This window comes from Lacerta agilis, chromosome 1 (genome assembly GCF_009819535.1).
Source record: "Lacerta agilis isolate rLacAgi1 chromosome 1, rLacAgi1.pri, whole genome shotgun sequence".
NCBI classification, from domain to species: domain Eukaryota; kingdom Metazoa; phylum Chordata; class Lepidosauria; order Squamata; family Lacertidae; genus Lacerta; species Lacerta agilis.
The window spans coordinates 130,736,806-130,752,976 of record NC_046312.1 but is presented as its reverse complement, the minus strand read 5'-3'; the positions used below and the strand labels follow the sequence as shown (position 1 = coordinate 130,752,976).

Below are 16,171 nucleotides of genomic sequence, written 5' to 3'. Positions count from 1 at the left end.
AAGCAGAGGTCATGCCACGTTTGTACTGCCCCTGCTGTAAGTGGGTTGCAGACAAACCTCAGATCCCGAACGCCGAAAACCTGGAAGTAAATGCTCCGGTTTTCGAATGTTTTTCAGAAGCCAAACGTCCGACGCGGCTTCCACTTGAATACAGGAAGCTCCTGCAGCCAACCGGAAGCCACGTCTCAGTTGTTGAACACTTCAGAAGCCAAACAGGCTTCCAGAACAGATTATGTTCAACAACCCAGGTTTGACTGTATCCACATATAGAAATTCCCAGGGTTTTTTTTTATAGGGAACTCACGGGAACTCAGTTCCGGCATCTATGTTGGGTGCCATTGCCATTCTAAAAGAACGAGGGAGGTGTTCATGTTGAGTTCCGGCTCCTCTTTTTCTAGAAAAACAGCACTGGAAATTCCTGGAAATAGCATTGGAAATTCTAACATGAGAGCCTGTGCACAGAGGAAGGAAGAGCTGCTTAGGTTTCAGGGCCAAAACTGTTTGCCTGAGATGTGAAACCAAGCCAACTCTTGTGGGGCTTTGAAGGAGGGCCTGCACTTGTATGGCGGCACTCAAAGCCTTTGCAGCACCCTCTGGAACTCTGCCACTGGAGGGGGGGAGGAAAAATAGAAGGTAGCAGAAGAGCGCATCCCCCCTCCGCCTCCTTCCAAGATGGTGGCCAAAGTAAGAAAAAATCAGTAGAATGTTTGGGATCTGGTAGGCTCTCTGTGCATGTTCTGTTCCAAGAATCAGCCTTCCCTTCAGGGTGTTCCGTTAAGTTTTATTTAAGAGGGACCAACCGCCTCTCTTCTTGTTTCTTGCCTCATGTATGAGTACTTGCCTCATGTTGTTGTATTTAGTTTCTCTCATTATGTTATTGTGTTACAGTTTTCTTTATTATTTACATTTAAGTAAGCCACTTATTTTTCTCAAAGAAAAACATACCCTGCTGAGGAAAGGTGTCAAATGTCCTAAACTGGGTAAGTGATGGGATATTTTCCCCATTTGCTAGGAGGACTGATTTTGTTCATCACCTCCCAGCTCCACAACATCCACAGGGCGGCCGCCGTCTGAGGGGTCACATACACCTGGATGCCCAGGAAGGGTCGACAACCTGCACTGCTGTCTACAGCAGGGGGCACTTGCCAAGCCACTGGCATGAAGGCCCTGGCTGAGACATCTAAGCAGCTCTTGGACAAGGCCTTTTTCTTCTGGGAGCACTGGGAGCAGGGATGCCAATTTGAATAAAATGAGGGGGGGGAGGTAAGCCTCACCCTGCATAATCGACTACATGATGCGGCACACGCAGTCACACACACCATTTGAATGGTAACGACCATCAACTTGAGGGGCAGGGACCGAAGACCCCTCAGCCCCTAGGAGTTGGCTCCTATGTGAGGGGAGGGATACTATGGCCAGACCCCCTCTCCCAAGTTCCCTGCTTACCAAAGCAAGTTGTTGTCAGAGCTGCCACTGAGGTGCACCTGGACAGTAGCAGCTATGGGCTCCTGCAGTGAGTCCCAGAGCCCCCTCCACATGCAACCTGGGGCTGCTCCAAGTCAGCAGATGAGTTAGCAAAGATGGCTGGTGAGGTCAGGCTTTCTGATGCCTCAGCCCTCCAATCAAATTTGGGGCGGGGATCATAGCTCAAGGCTATCTTAGAGCTATGGAGAGAGCAGCCTGCTGTAAAGCTGGTCAGGAATTAAATAAATAAATAATTGTTGGTGTTGTTGTTGTTATTTATACCCCACCCATCTGGCTGGGTTTCCCCAGCCAATCTGGGCAGCTCCCAAGAATTAAAAGCACAATACAACATCGTACATTAAAAACTTCCCTAAACAGGGCTGCCTTCAGATGTCTTCTAAAAGTCAGATAGTTGTTTATTTCCTTCACAGCTGCCCTGGACACAGAACTGACCTATGCCTCCATGGACAGCTGTGAGTCCAAAATGACTCCTAGGCTGCGCACCTGGTCCTTCAGGGGCACAGTTACCCCCTTCAGGACCACGGAGTCCTCCACACCTGCCCACTTCCTGTCCCCCCAAAACAGTACTTCTGTCCTGTCAGGATTCAACCTCAAACTGTTAGCTGCCATCCATCCTCCAACCGCCTCCAGATACTCACATAGGACCTTCACTGCCTTCACTGGTTCCAATTTAAAAGACAGGTAGAGCCCTGATGATCTCTCCCAGCGGCTTCATGTAGATGTTAAAAAGCATGGGGGAGAGGACGGAACCCTGAGGCACCCCACAAGTGAGGGCCCAGGGGTCTGAACACTCATCCCCCAACACCACTTTCTGGACATGGCCCAGGAGGAAGGAGCGGAACCACTGTATAACAGTGCCCCCAGCTCCCAGCCCCTCTAGACAGTCCAGAAAGATGTCATGGTATCAAACTGGGGAGAGGTCTCCTGACCCACTCAGATGACCTCTTCTCAATTTACTTCCTATCCAGTGGAACAAGTGGGCAAGGACAACCATACATGGATCCCCTTCTCCATCTGCAGGAAATGTCAACTGATGCAACAGTGAAGTACTTTTGAGGGTTGAAGAGGTCTGTCTGACAAAGAGAGGGTAGAGAGGGAAAGGTCAGGCTTAATGAAAGAAAGGTCTTTCTAAAACCATGCATTCATTTGAACACGATTATGTTCTCAAAGATTTCAAGCAAGAAAAATTCCCATTCCTTCCTGAAGATGTCAGGGATTGAACTGGCACCTTCTGCAGGCAAAGCAAATGCTGTACCACTGAGCCATAGGCCCCGTTTTTTCCGGGAGGAAACAGAACATTTCGGAAAAATTGAAAAAATGCTATATTAGCACTTCTTTTTTCTTTTCCAGATTGAAAGTCATTCTGTTACTTTAGAAACATAAAATATAACTATGGACAATTTTAATGGGCATAAAATTATCACAACTAGCATATTAAAAATATAGTGTATCCAAATAATTATTACAAACAGAATTTACTTTTAAAATAATATTTATTTGTATTTTTAACAAATGGAGCAACAATCTCCTGAACTGTTTACTAGTTTATGTGGAACAAAAAAAAAAAACTCCACAAAACAATTTTTAAAAATCCAAAAGTAACAATTATATATATTTCCTCTCCACAGTATTTAAAAAAATTCTCGTAAAGAGAACTGAAGAAGGAAGTGGGACTAAGTTTCAATGAATGGGCATGAAATTTAATCAGAATCATTTTCTGAGCTGTAATTAAGTATATACTTTCAGGCCCTTTTTGTTGCTCTATATTTTCTTCCAGTGCTTTGAGGCCTAGTGAAGAGGAACAGAACCAATGCATACCACACATATGCAAAAACAAAACTGAAACCTTTTTCTTTTCTGGTGACAACAGTACCTCCTAAAGGAAGAAATGTATCTTGTTCTTGCATTGGAGATGCATAGGTTTGTAACCTAGGACTTGCTTGTCCTCACAGAAATTAGAATAATCTGATACCATACATATTTTTTAGAAATGATTTATAAAATATTTGAACCACTTATCTTAAAATATTTATTCATCATGTTAAAATAAAACATTCCATAATATATTTTTCATTTTTTCGGGGGGGGGGGGGGACAAAAAAGGCTTCAGGGGAAAAACGGGGGGGAACCAGTTTTTTCCGAATTTTTCCGAGCCTTCACATCTCTAGGCCCTGCCCATATTTAGTTTAGATTTTGCACACACACCTCAGCCAAATCATTCAACACAGTGGCTGCTGGTGTTCACCAGGGCTAGAGGGAGCAGGGAAGCAGACAGCATCCAAAAGAAGCCTAGGCAGGAATAACAATAGGCAAGAATGCTGCAAGGCGCAAGGCTACAGAGATTCACGTTAAGAGTAAACCCACTGAGCATAGTGGGACTTCTGGGTAAAATGCATAGGGCTGCTAGTAATTATAGTATAAACAAACATTACATATAGTGAAAATGCATTAATCTGATACAGTCCAGCAAACATGACCTCAAAAACAGTGTTATTTTACAACATGCAACCCAGCGCTATGAACGTTTACTCACAAATGAGCCTTGTAGAATGCATTAGGACTTGCTCCCAAGAAAGCGCATACTGAATTGCCATTTTATGATTCTCTTCTTTCTACTGGTCCTGTTCTTCTGTCTTTAAGAGCAGTTTGCAATGCAGAAATTAAGCAGGCGAAGCTCTTCACAGCATGGTTGCTGGTACTCATAGGAGAAGAACTAGTAAAAAAGCTGGTGATTCTGCTGCCAGCCATGTAGTCTAGAAAGATGCCAGAGGTCATAAAATTGCAGGGACAAGTACGATTACCACCTTTTCTCTACACAAAACTACTGTACCTTTAACAGCTACAGCAGAGGCAGATACTCAACAGGTGTATCTTTCCTAAGAATGCAGATTCAACAAAATTTGAGAGGCTGCTCCAGGCACTGAAATGCATTCACTAAATTTTAACAGCCACAATTCTGTTGCCAAACCCCATTTCAGGGCATGCAAACTTGTCAGACCCAAAGCCAATTAATTTAAGACCAACAGAGTGTACAAGCCAACAAAACAAAAACACATACAAAAAAACAAAGCTACAAAATGCCATTTCAGGGGAATCAAAGACCTCCCATCTCACATCCAAAGCATTAAGAGTAAGGAAGGAAAAGGGAGAGGAGGTTAAAACTATCTTGTAGCTGCAGGTCTGGTTCTGAGAGCTCTCAGGGTTGCTACTACTGCTTTCATGGGAGTCACAGTGCTTGAAGTCAGTGTTAGAAACTGAGGTATGAAAGCTAGGAGCTAAATGGCACCTTAAACCTAGGTTATGGGCACAACAATGGAATGTCTACAAAGCTGAAAATGAATGAACTGCAGCTAAAATATTATGTTCATTTTTCACATGGTATAGTCTTTCCCCTGCCCACCCCCCTAATATTTTTAAGAGGGTCTCTTCTCCAGACTTCAGAGAGTAGCTGGAAGTGGGGAAGCAGAAAAAGGTCCTCCTTTCCTTCCACACTGCAGTTTTAATTTGAAATCTTAGGTACAGTACTGCGCCGAGCTCAGAAACTGCTCGCATTGATGAAATTCTGTCACAAAATGTGCCTAGAACAATGGGAGTTTTGAACACTGCTTGAAATTAAATGGTTGTGGATGTTAATCACAGACAAAATTTATGCCAAAAACTTTTTCCTTTTTAAAAAAATAATAATATTTATTAGGCTTTTTCCAATTATAACCAAATTACAATCAGATTACAACACATGATTAAATTTTTCTAACCCCCCTTTCTCTCACCAAGAGGAGCATACCCAATAAACCCCCCTCTCACTGGGGTGAACACTTATACTTTGCCAATTTAATCACTTACAATGTACGTATCATCATAGCCTTGTGGACTTCCCCGGCTCCCACCCGTTGACTCCATACAAAACCTAATTTACAGTTATTACCAATTAAACCCAATCTTATTTCCTCTCTTTCTTACATTTACCAATATTTCTTACAAAATACTTTTCCAATTTATAAATCTAATTCATCATTTTTAACTGTCCTCCACATTCACTGTATTTCTAAGCTTTCATTGTTATTCCCCAATCTATTACAGCAACATATTTAAAATTAAATTTACCTTAAAGTCCTTCCCCCCTTTATCTCATCATTCATTTTAAGACCATACCATTATCCGTTAACATACCATACGTCAAACCATAATAGCAAAGAAGTTTCCACAAAGTTCATAAGTTTTTCAACCCACCCCCTCCCTTTCAAATACCATAATTCCACAGTCCTGGGAAACTGGTTTGTACTCCATTCTTATCTCACATGTCCTTGAGAGTTTTTCAACAACCAAAGTCTGTACCGCCTTCCTCCGGACACTCTTTTTTCCTACAGATTTCCCATTTTTTCTTCTTGCTGTTTTCTGCCTCTTAATTTTCTTACTTTTCCTCGACGGGTTGCATCCACCTTTTTTTCCTCGGATTTTCTCCTCTTCATTGTAATTGTCCTTATAGCTCTCACAAAAGGCCTTAAATTCCTTTTCTTGCACAGCTAAGTCCGCAGCTAGTACTGTCCCCGTTAGCTGATTTAGCTGGTTGAATCCTTCTGTTAAATTGCACAAAAGTTCCAAGACTTTTATTTTGAAATCCTTAGACCATTTCCTTTTGGGCATCCTCAAAGTCCATAAAATCCATAAAATCAATAAAGTCCATAAGGTCAGTAAAGTCCATAAATTCCAGCAAGCTTATGCAGTCCAAATAATATCTCAGAGAGAGAACAATTGTATCTTAAAAGCTTCGGAAATTTTCTATTTACAAAATCCATAAAATGCTTCAGAACTCAAAGTTACACTGCGTCCTCCTTCTTCAACGTTTAGGGAACCGACTTCCGTTTTTAGAGTTCCCAAAACTTCCAAATTAAATCAATTTTTTAAAAAAAACAAATTTGGTACTTACAAGGTCCAATTAGCCGAATCCCAGAAGAATTTGGCGCTCTCCCCCGCCGGCTCCGCCGCTTCCCGCTGCGAAGCTAGCGATGAACCCACAGCCCCCACGCCTTCAAACCTCGCTCGTCACGGCTGCCCTTACTAGGGCAAACCGGAGAGCAAGGGAGGCGCCCTGGGGGGCCCGCCGGGTCCCACGGCACCAGGACTCTCCACCTGGTGATTTTGGGGGGTCGAGTAGCAGTCTCGACTCCCCCTCCCCCCGCAGCGACGGAGAAACCTCGGACGCGAGGTTTCTCCCGACCGGTGGGGATGGCGCCAAACCGGAAGTCCTCAAAACTTTTTCCTCATGATTAATGTAAATATCTGTGCCTTGATTGGCTGGGTGCCACCAATCACAAGGAAGTAAGTCTATTTGGAAGACTGGCAAGTCTTGTTGCCATCCTGAACACTATTTTTCAATGGGAATTGCTTGGAGAAACCTATTTTTCTGGAGCAGGGCCAGACCCTTGCCACAGCAATGCAGACTCCTGGAAGGCAGAGAGAGCAGAAAGTGAATGATTGTAACATGAGTGGCAGAAACAAAAGTGGGAACAGGCTTCGTTCAGGGTGGGGGCTTCCACTGATGTTTCACTGCCCCTATATCCTTATCCATTCCTGCTTGGTGGGAGGGGGGGACAGGAGGCTGAGTTTGTAGGCAGATGGAAAATGAGTGGATTGAGAGCTAATTGAATAGCTGATTCTTTGTTTGGAAGAATTGGGTATGTGCCCCGAATCCACAGCAATCATTCTCCATCTAATAACACTCAACCATAGTAGCTATTTCCTCAAATTTCCCCAAAAGGTTGGTTGTTGGGTCAAAGTATGCCATGTAGGAGAAAAACATTAGAAAACTGAACAGCCAGTAAACAGCCTAAATTCAGTGGTTTATATAAATAGAAGTAGGCATCTTCTGTTTAGTCATGGCAGCTGTCCTAGGGGTTCCTGAAGGGCCAATCTTGTGGCCCATGTTTAATATCTATATGAAGCCACTGGGCATAGTCATCAGGAAATTTAGAGCAAGGTGCCATCAATATGCTAATAACACGCAGCTAATGGTATCAGAGGCGGCAGTGATGGTTCTGAATTGGTGTGTGGATTAATGGGCTAAATGTTTATCAATAAACTGAAAATAAATTCAAACAAGATGCAGGTCCTATGGGTGGGTGGTTCTGAGGTCTGTGCTATGATGTGGCTGCACACTCTTTAAAGGAGCAGGTTGGAAGTTCAAGGTGCTCCTAGAACAATTGTTGTCAGCTGAGGTCAAAGTGACTTCAGTGGCTAGGAGCATCTACCTAATATCAGTTGGTGCATCTACCACACCCATTTCTGCACAGGGGTAGCCTGGTACTATAATTCATGCTCTGACTAACGTAATGCACCTACATGAGGCTGCCCTTAAAACAATCCAGAAGTTGCAAACTTGTGCAAGATGTGGCATCAGAGTGCTGATAGAGAATGAATTATATGCAACTGACCTGCTGTTCCTAACAGCTGCATGGGTTGGCAGTCGTCTTCCAGGTCCAATTCAAGGTACTTATGTTGACATTTAACACCCCAAACAATTGGGGCCCAAATATCCGAGAGAAGGCCTTCCTCCATATCATCCTACCAATGTATTAAGCTGAACAGATAAGGCTCTGCTGGTGGTCTGTGTTAAATGAGATGTTTATTGTGAGGGCCCATTAAGAGCTTTTGGGTTGTGGCTCTGCATCTGTGCATCTTGCTCCAACTTCTTATTCATTTAGAGGCAGAGTTAAGTCATTTTTAAATTATGATACTATCATTTATGTATTTGTTTAATTTGTTTATTTTCATAAAATTTATATACTGCTCGATTGTTAAAAAGTATTTAAACAGGTTTATAAAGAACAATAAAATCAAGAAAAGTTTGTAATACTTTAAAACATGCTAAAATACTAAAAACAAGTTAAAATTCACAGCAATTTTCTATGTCAGGCATGTCCAACAGGTAGATCACTAGACGTCTGCGGTAGATCACCGGTAGATCACTGGTTCCCCCCAAAGAAGCTGAACAACTGTGGCTCCTCTTAAAAAAGAAGAAGAAGAAGAGTTTGGATTTGATATCCCGCTTTTCACTACCCGAAGGATTCTCAAAGCGGCTAACATTTTACCTCCTCCCTGAAAAAACTCAACAACTCTGATCTGAATTGTTTAAATTGTTATTAAGGAAATGATTATTTTTCTCCTAATAAAGTACAGAAAAGTTGTCCAAATATAAACAGTTAACTTATTAAACCTCACAATAATTTCATAATTATCTGGCTATGTATTTCTAATAGTATAACCAAATCAGTAATTTTTTATGTAACTGTAAAAACTACTCGGAAAATTTATTATTCCAAAAATGAAACCTTCATGTGGTTGTAAATATTAAGATTATACCAGCAGGAATGTCTTTCTGGAACTCCCCCCCCCCCCCCGATTTAAATCAAGTCTTACTGACTAGTGATATAATTTGTGGTTTAATTTGTGATTTATATTGATTTCATTTAAATCAAATATACCCTGGTTCCGGTACATTAAAATGTCAATTATTAATTCTGGCTCCTAAATTTTGGAGATGGCTCTTAGATTTGGACAAGATTTGTCCAGGCCATTCTACTGAACTTAAGAGGATTTAAGACATTCTCTTTTTACTTTCAAAAATGATATGCCATGCAGTTAGTTGTTCAAACTTTTAAATCGAACTTTATGCAAATTCATGCTGTAATACTCTGCATTCCACTTCCGTTTGCTGCTTCAGGGAGCAATGTACAGTTTGGAGTGTGAATGGAAGTGAATGGATAATTGAAAACTACCAATTATGTTACAAAACAACTACTATCATGTTTAAACAGCCCATAAAATTTTAATGCATTTTTTTTTTCAAAAACCAAGAAAAGTCAATAATAAAAAGCTAAACCTGCCAGTTTACAATCAGTTAAGGCTCTCACATTAGATGAAACTCCACAATGTCCAAAAATCAGAAGACAAGGCTAGTGCCTTCATACACATACCCCATGATCAGCAATGTTGTGTAATGTCACAAACTGTGCTTGCTTCCAGTTTACTTTCCGCATATTAATACTCTTCTTTGGTCTTTCAGGGTGAAATCCAGATGAAGAACCAGTAAATATGTCCTATGCTGTCTTCTTCCAGTTACCTCATGAAGTATCCAAGCCTTACTATATTGCTAGAAAAATCATTCTTGGGTTGACTAATGCCTGTCTTGTTTCCATCAGGAGCTGACAGGATAGGTTTAATAGTGGGAAATGTGGACTCTTCTCAGAATCAGTACGGGCAAAACTGGCACTGCTGCTAATGACTTGGAGTATGGTGTGTGTATAGCTGTGCTTCCTAGCTGCAAAAGATAGTTGTGTCAGTAATGAAAAGTGTCAAAGCAAAATTTTGAAAATGATCCACCTGTTTCATAGATTTTAAAGAGACAAAAAAAAGTGCATATTGACAGCGTGGAGAGGTGAGCATACTGATTTTGAGCAAGAACAGGTTACTTATTTATTTATAACAAAATAAAATATAAAATTCCTTCCAGTAGCACCTTAGAGACCAACTAAGTTTGTTCTTGGTATGAGCTTTCGTGTGCATGCACCCTTCTTCAGATATGCACAGATATGCATATCTTAGATGCATATCTAAGTTTGTTCTTGGCATGAGCTTTCGTGTGCATGCACCCTTCTTCAGATATGCACAGATATGCACAGAGATGTGCATGCACACGAGAGCTCATACCAAGAACAAACTTAGTTGGTCTCTAAGGTGCTACTGAAAGGAATTTTATATTTTATTTTGTTTTGACTATGGCAGACCAACACGGCTACCTACCTGTAACCCCATGATTACAGGTATTTATGTTTATTATTTATGTTTCAGTGCGTTTGTGCAATGCCTCTTCTCTAAAAGTTGCTCACAGGACCTTACAAAACTTTTTTCATACATCTTTTCTGTTGCAAAGTGGTGCTGGAAGTGCAATCTGAAGAAAAGAAGACGCACAATGGAAAATAATTCTTGACCCCTTCTTCTCTGCTGCAACACCATACCACCTAGCCCATTTCATCCCCACCAAACATCTCAGGTTCCAAAGCAACCCCAGATATTTTACAGCATATCTACAGCTGGAAATATCAACATGGTGATGAATGAACATTTTTCTCGTTCATCTTGCAGTTCCAAATCCAGAAAAAGAAACCTAAACTCGTGTCCTTCATTTTTACAGTAATGACACACAGAAGCCTACTCTGGAGTAAGACAGCATGAGAACTGTGCAAGGTACTAAAAAAGTACCCTCACCATCCTGCCAGCTCCTGTTGTAAGAAACCAAGAGGCACAGGTCAACCCTATGTCTGCACTTTGCTTGCCCTGTGCCTAGAAAGCACAGTTCCAAGGTTTTCTGCTTCTCCCATGCTTTCTACGCACTGGTCTAAACAGCTTTTTGTTTGCCCCACCATTTGCCCCAGGAAAACCCACTCTTTATCAATGAATCAGAGCAAATGTCAATCCACAAAAAATCCAACTTACATTCACTCCAATTCAGTGATAAAGAGTGGGTTTTCACGGGGAAAAGAGGTGGAGAAAGTGTAAGTGTGGACGAGCCCTAGGGCTCAAATGCTTCTTAAGGGAATACAGAACCAGGACAATATGTGACATATATTTGAGCATGAGAGACCAAGGTGAAGCATGATTGCATTGAGAACAAGTTGTAAGCAAGCACAACCTGTGATACTGCACAGCAAGAACAGATAGTTTTAACCCAAACTGGGGGGGGGGGGAGAGAATCATTAAATACATATGACTGATATAAGGCTGTTTCTTATGCATATCTCATGTCAGATCAGTGGCCCATCTTGCCCGATACCGTCTAGTTCAACTGGCAATGGCTGTTTAGAGCCCTGTTTCCAATTAAAAAGGATCTCGGATGATACCAGGAATTGAGCATGAAACCTTATGCAAGCAAAGCTCCATTAATGAACTATACCCAAGATACATGAGATGAGGAGAATATAATTGTAGAGTGGGAAGGGGCACCAGGGTTATCTAGTCAACCCCAATATGCAGGAATCTCAACTAAAGCATCTGTGAGAGATGGTCATCCAACCTCTGCTTATAAACCTCCAAGGAAGGAGAGATGGAAAAGATGCTAGGATCAGTAAACAAGCCTCATATGTAAAAGTTAAAAGCACTTTCGCAACAACAAAAACTCTAGTCTTCTGGCTGCTATTTCCTTTTCACGATCGCCCTGGGAGGCAAGACTCGGGGCTTAAAAGGCAGAGATTAGGCAAGGAAACCCACAGCTCTCTCTCTCTCTCTCTCCACAAAATCACAGACACACGCACGTACTTCAGATGTCCAAAGCGGGCGACGAGCCACCGAAAGCCCCTGTAAGGTCTGCTGGCCCTTTTCGGCACCGCAATTACCCTCTCCGACGGTCAGACCCGAGAACACCTTGTTGACAGGCCTACATATCTAGCGAGAGCTGCTGTCTCTTGAACGGGCTTTGCCTTGCCGCCAACACTCGCAAAAGGAACCGCTCGCTCTCCCGTCGGGGATGCCAGGCTGACCGACCGGCCGGCCGGCTGCCTGCCTGGCCGCGAGCACGGCGGGAACGGGCCGCCTTCCCCCTCCCCTTCACTCCGCGCCGGCCTCTGCCGGGATTGCCGGGAGGGAAGGCGGACGCCGCCCAGCCTCGCCCCGATGGGCGTCTCCGCGCCGCAGCCGCCGCATCTCTCCCGTCCGTCCCCCGTTATAGACTCACCCCTCGGGCGCCTCGCTCACTTCGGAGGACGGAGGCGCTGCGGAGGCGGGCGCGGCTCTTGGACCACTCGCCGCCGCCGCCGCCGCCTCAGTCGCAAACAGATATCTATCGTTTGTGATCAATGAACAGGCTCTTCCCTCAGCGCCCGAAAGGGCGGCTCCCTCCCCTCCACGCCGAGGGAGAAGAGCGCGCCATGGGCGACACGGGGGGCAAGGCCGGCGCAGGTGTCGATCAAGGACCCCAAGGCCCGCCCTCCGCTCTCCGACGGGGACGGCGGATGGCGAAAGCGCCCCCCCCCAATCCACCCCCGCGAGATCCTGGCCAGCCACAGCCCAACGTGGGGGGCATCGGAGACGGTGGCTCAAAAGCGCCCGCCAAGACAGCAGGCGGGGCCCTGATTGGCGCTCGGAGGCGTCAGTCACCCCACCACACACACACACACACACCCGTGGACGTTCCATTCACCCCCCCCCCGCAGACCGGCCGCCGGCCCCCCCCCCGCACGCGGCCCGTGAAATCAAAAACGCGCCTTTCGAACGCAGCACGCGAACGCTGTTCATCTCTTGAAAACGGGGGGGGGGGGCGTGCACCGCATCATCGCCGCCCGACCTGAAGAGCACAACTGCAGAGGGGAATAATAATAATAACCACCATCATCCATTCTCCCCCCGCGCGCGCGTTTAAAGGGAAAGTGCCGGTCGAGCGGCCGCGGGAGAACAACTGCCCCCCACCGCAGACGGGAAGGAGGGAGGGAGGATCTGCTGGGAAGTCGCGCCGCTTACACTGACCTGCGTGCGAAGACGGGAGGCTAAGAAGCTGGGGGGGGGGGGGCTGAGTGTGTGGCGGAGGGGCGACGACGACGACGGACCCTCACGGAAGCCGGCGGCGGCGGCGGGGAGGGAGGGACACACACCAGACGGGCCCTTTGGCGCTGGCACAGCGGTGCGCGCGCCGCCAACGGAATCAGCCCGTGACGGCACCCGCCATCTTGGAGTTTTCGGATGGAAAATCACGTGGTAAAAAAATCCGCTTTATAGATATATATATTTATATATATATATATATATATATATTGCTTCCCTAAACCAATCAGGCAGCGGCGCTATTAATAGCACCGTTTCCCTTTTTCATCCTCACCCCCTCCCTTTTAAAAAAAAAAAACCAACAACATCCCCGCCCCCTCCGCACCGGAAGTGGAGTGGAGGCGAGCTCGGCAGGCGCGGGGTTGCGCCGGGTTGGTCTTTGAGGGAGCGGGAGGCGCGTCCCCGAAGCCGCCGAAGAGGGGTCTCCGCATCTCTGCGGGCGGGGGACCTTTCCGACACGCGCGTGGGGAACGGCGGGCAGCCCCAGGCCTCCCCCCCCCGGGGGGAATGCATGCCCCTTCATCTCTCTCACAAAAGCATCGAGCCAATCGAAACTGCCGCCGCCGCCGCCCTCTCAACCCCCCCCCTTACTGGCCCGAGGTCAGGGCCGGCCCACCCGCGAGGCCAGGTGAGGTGGCCTCCTTTCCCAGCCGCCTGCCTCCCACCTAGGACCCCACCCAAACGCCCTGGATCTCACCCAGGGCCCAGACTAACTCACAGCTCTGCTACAAAAATAGCATAAATGTATGTATTGTGACGAAAGAGCTCTACATTTGTGTCCCACTCAGCAAATGCATTGATGAGGCTGTATGGATTATTATTCTTACTATCACTGGACACAGAACCCCATCTGGGTTTTCCACCTTAGGTACAAAATGCCTTAGGGCAAGCCCAGACATCATTAGATTGTGTCCCCTCTGTCACTTCAACTCAGGAGTAAGTGACAGCATGCTGGACTGTACAGTGGTACCTCGGTTTACGAACTTAATCCGTTCTGGAAGTCTGTTCTTGAACCAAAACCGTTCTTAAACCAAGGCGTGCTTTCCCTAATGAGGCCTCCCACCGCCAGTGCCCTTCCACCTTTCAGATTCCGTTCTTAGACCTAGGTAAAGTTCTCAAACCAAGACACTATTTCCAGTTTTACGGAGTTTGTAAACCAAATTGTTCTTAAACTGGACTGTTCTTAAACCGAGGTACCACTGTATAATATACAGTCATTGGAATCTGTGCAAAAGCACCTGTTGCTTTGTCTCAGCTTCTGCCAACCTAGCAGTTCGAATGCATACCAGTGCAAGTAAATAAATAGGTACCACTGGCGGGAAGGTAAACAGCATTTCTGTGTGCTCTGGCAATCGACAGAGTGTCCCATTACATCAGAAGTGGTTTAGTCTGGTGGCCACATGACCCTGAAAAGCTGTCAGCAGACAAACACCGGCTCCCTTTGCCTGAAGCGAGATGAGCGCCACACCCCATAGTTGAATTCAACTGAACTTAACTGTCCAGGGGTCTTACCTTTTCCTACCATTGGGGGAAAGTACACCCTCTTTTAATTTTGTGGCTGTACGTATTAGGACATAATAAAAATCATGTGTTCCTTAGGTTTTAAAATTAGGTAAATACAACCACAGATGAACAATAACACAGGACATACTACACTGTGTCATGATTTATTTAACAAAAATGAAACCAAAATGGAGATGCCATGTGTTAAAAACGTAAGTACACCTTACGATTCAATAGAACCACCTTTAGCAGCAATAACTAGAAGCAATTGTTTTCTGTATGACTTCAGTCTCTCCCATTGTGGTGGTGGATTTTTGGCCCACTCTTCTTTACACCGTTGCTTCAGTTTGTTGAGGTTTGCTGACATTTGTTTATGCACGGCTCTCTGGTCTGGATTTTGACCGGGGCATTGCAACACCTTGGTTCTTTTCTTTTTCAGCCATTCTGTTGTATATTTGTTGGTGTACTTGGCATCATTGTCCTGTTGCATGACCCAGTTTCAGCCAAACTACAGCTTTGGGGCAGAGGGCCTCACATTTGACTCTAGAATACTTCGCTGTACAGAGGAGTTCATAGTTGACTCAATGACTGCAAGGTTCCCAGGTCCTGTGGCTGCAGAACAAGCACAAATCATCACCACTTTGCCACCCTGCTTGACAGTTGGTACGGGGTGTTTGTGCTGATAAGCTGTGCTTGGTTTTGGCAAATGTGGCACTGTGCATTTTGGCCAAAGAACTCCACTTTGGTCTTGTCTGTCCAAAGGACATTTTTCCAGAAGTCTTGTAGTTTCTTCAGGTGCAATTTTGCAAACCTAAGCCATGCTGCCATGTTCTTTTTAGAGAGAAGAGGCTTTCTCCTGACAGCCCTTCCAACAACCTACCGTATACTGGTTTAGTCTTTTTCTAGCTGTAACACTGATGCTAACTGAGGCCTGTAGAGCCTGTGATGGAACTCTTGGGTTTCTTGCAATTCTTCTGAAAATTGCACTGTCTGACCTTGGGGTGAATTTGCTGGGATGTCCACTCCTGTGAAGATTGGCAACTGTCTTGAATGTTTTCCGCTTTTGAATAATCTTTCTTACTGTAGAATGATGCACTTTAAATTGGTTGGTCTTATAACCCTTCCCAGTTTCATTGTTGTTGTTGTTGTTGTTTAGCCGTGTCCGACTCTTCGTGACCCCATGGACCAGAGCACGCCAGGCACTCCTGTCTTCCACTGCCTCCCACAGTTTGGTCAGACTCATGTTGGTAGCTTCGAGAACACTGTCCAACCATCTTGCCGTCCCCTTCTCCTTGTGCCCTCCATCTTTCCCAACATCAGGGTCTGCAACAATTGCTTCTCTAAGAGCACTGCTGATGTCTTTCCTCCTTGGCATTGTGTTAAAACACATCTGAATGCTCCATCAAACTGCTAAAATTTTGACTTTTATAGAGATAATCACAATTGCTGATGATCAATTAAGCAACACCTGTCTGCTACTTAGCCTCATAATGATCCTTGTTTTATTTATTTTCACATAAATAGATCACAATTTACATTTATAGCACTGCATATAACTGTGACTTGCCATCAAACCACCAAGGAGTTCAGTGTC

General features: G+C 44.9%; 1 protein-coding gene across 4 annotated transcripts in view; it reads right to left on the bottom strand.

Annotated features, from left to right (window-relative positions):
- HDAC4 (histone deacetylase 4) overlaps positions 1–13,019 on the bottom strand; it is a 141,693-nt gene extending 128,674 nt beyond the window's left edge. For all 4 annotated transcript variants that reach the window (XM_033171306.1, XM_033171304.1, XM_033171305.1 and 1 more), the window contains exon 1: positions 13,000–13,019. The gene's annotated coding sequence lies outside the window, so the exon portion shown is untranslated. The remainder of the gene's footprint in view (positions 1–12,999) is intronic.
- Between the last annotated feature and the right edge of the window lie 3,152 nt (positions 13,020–16,171).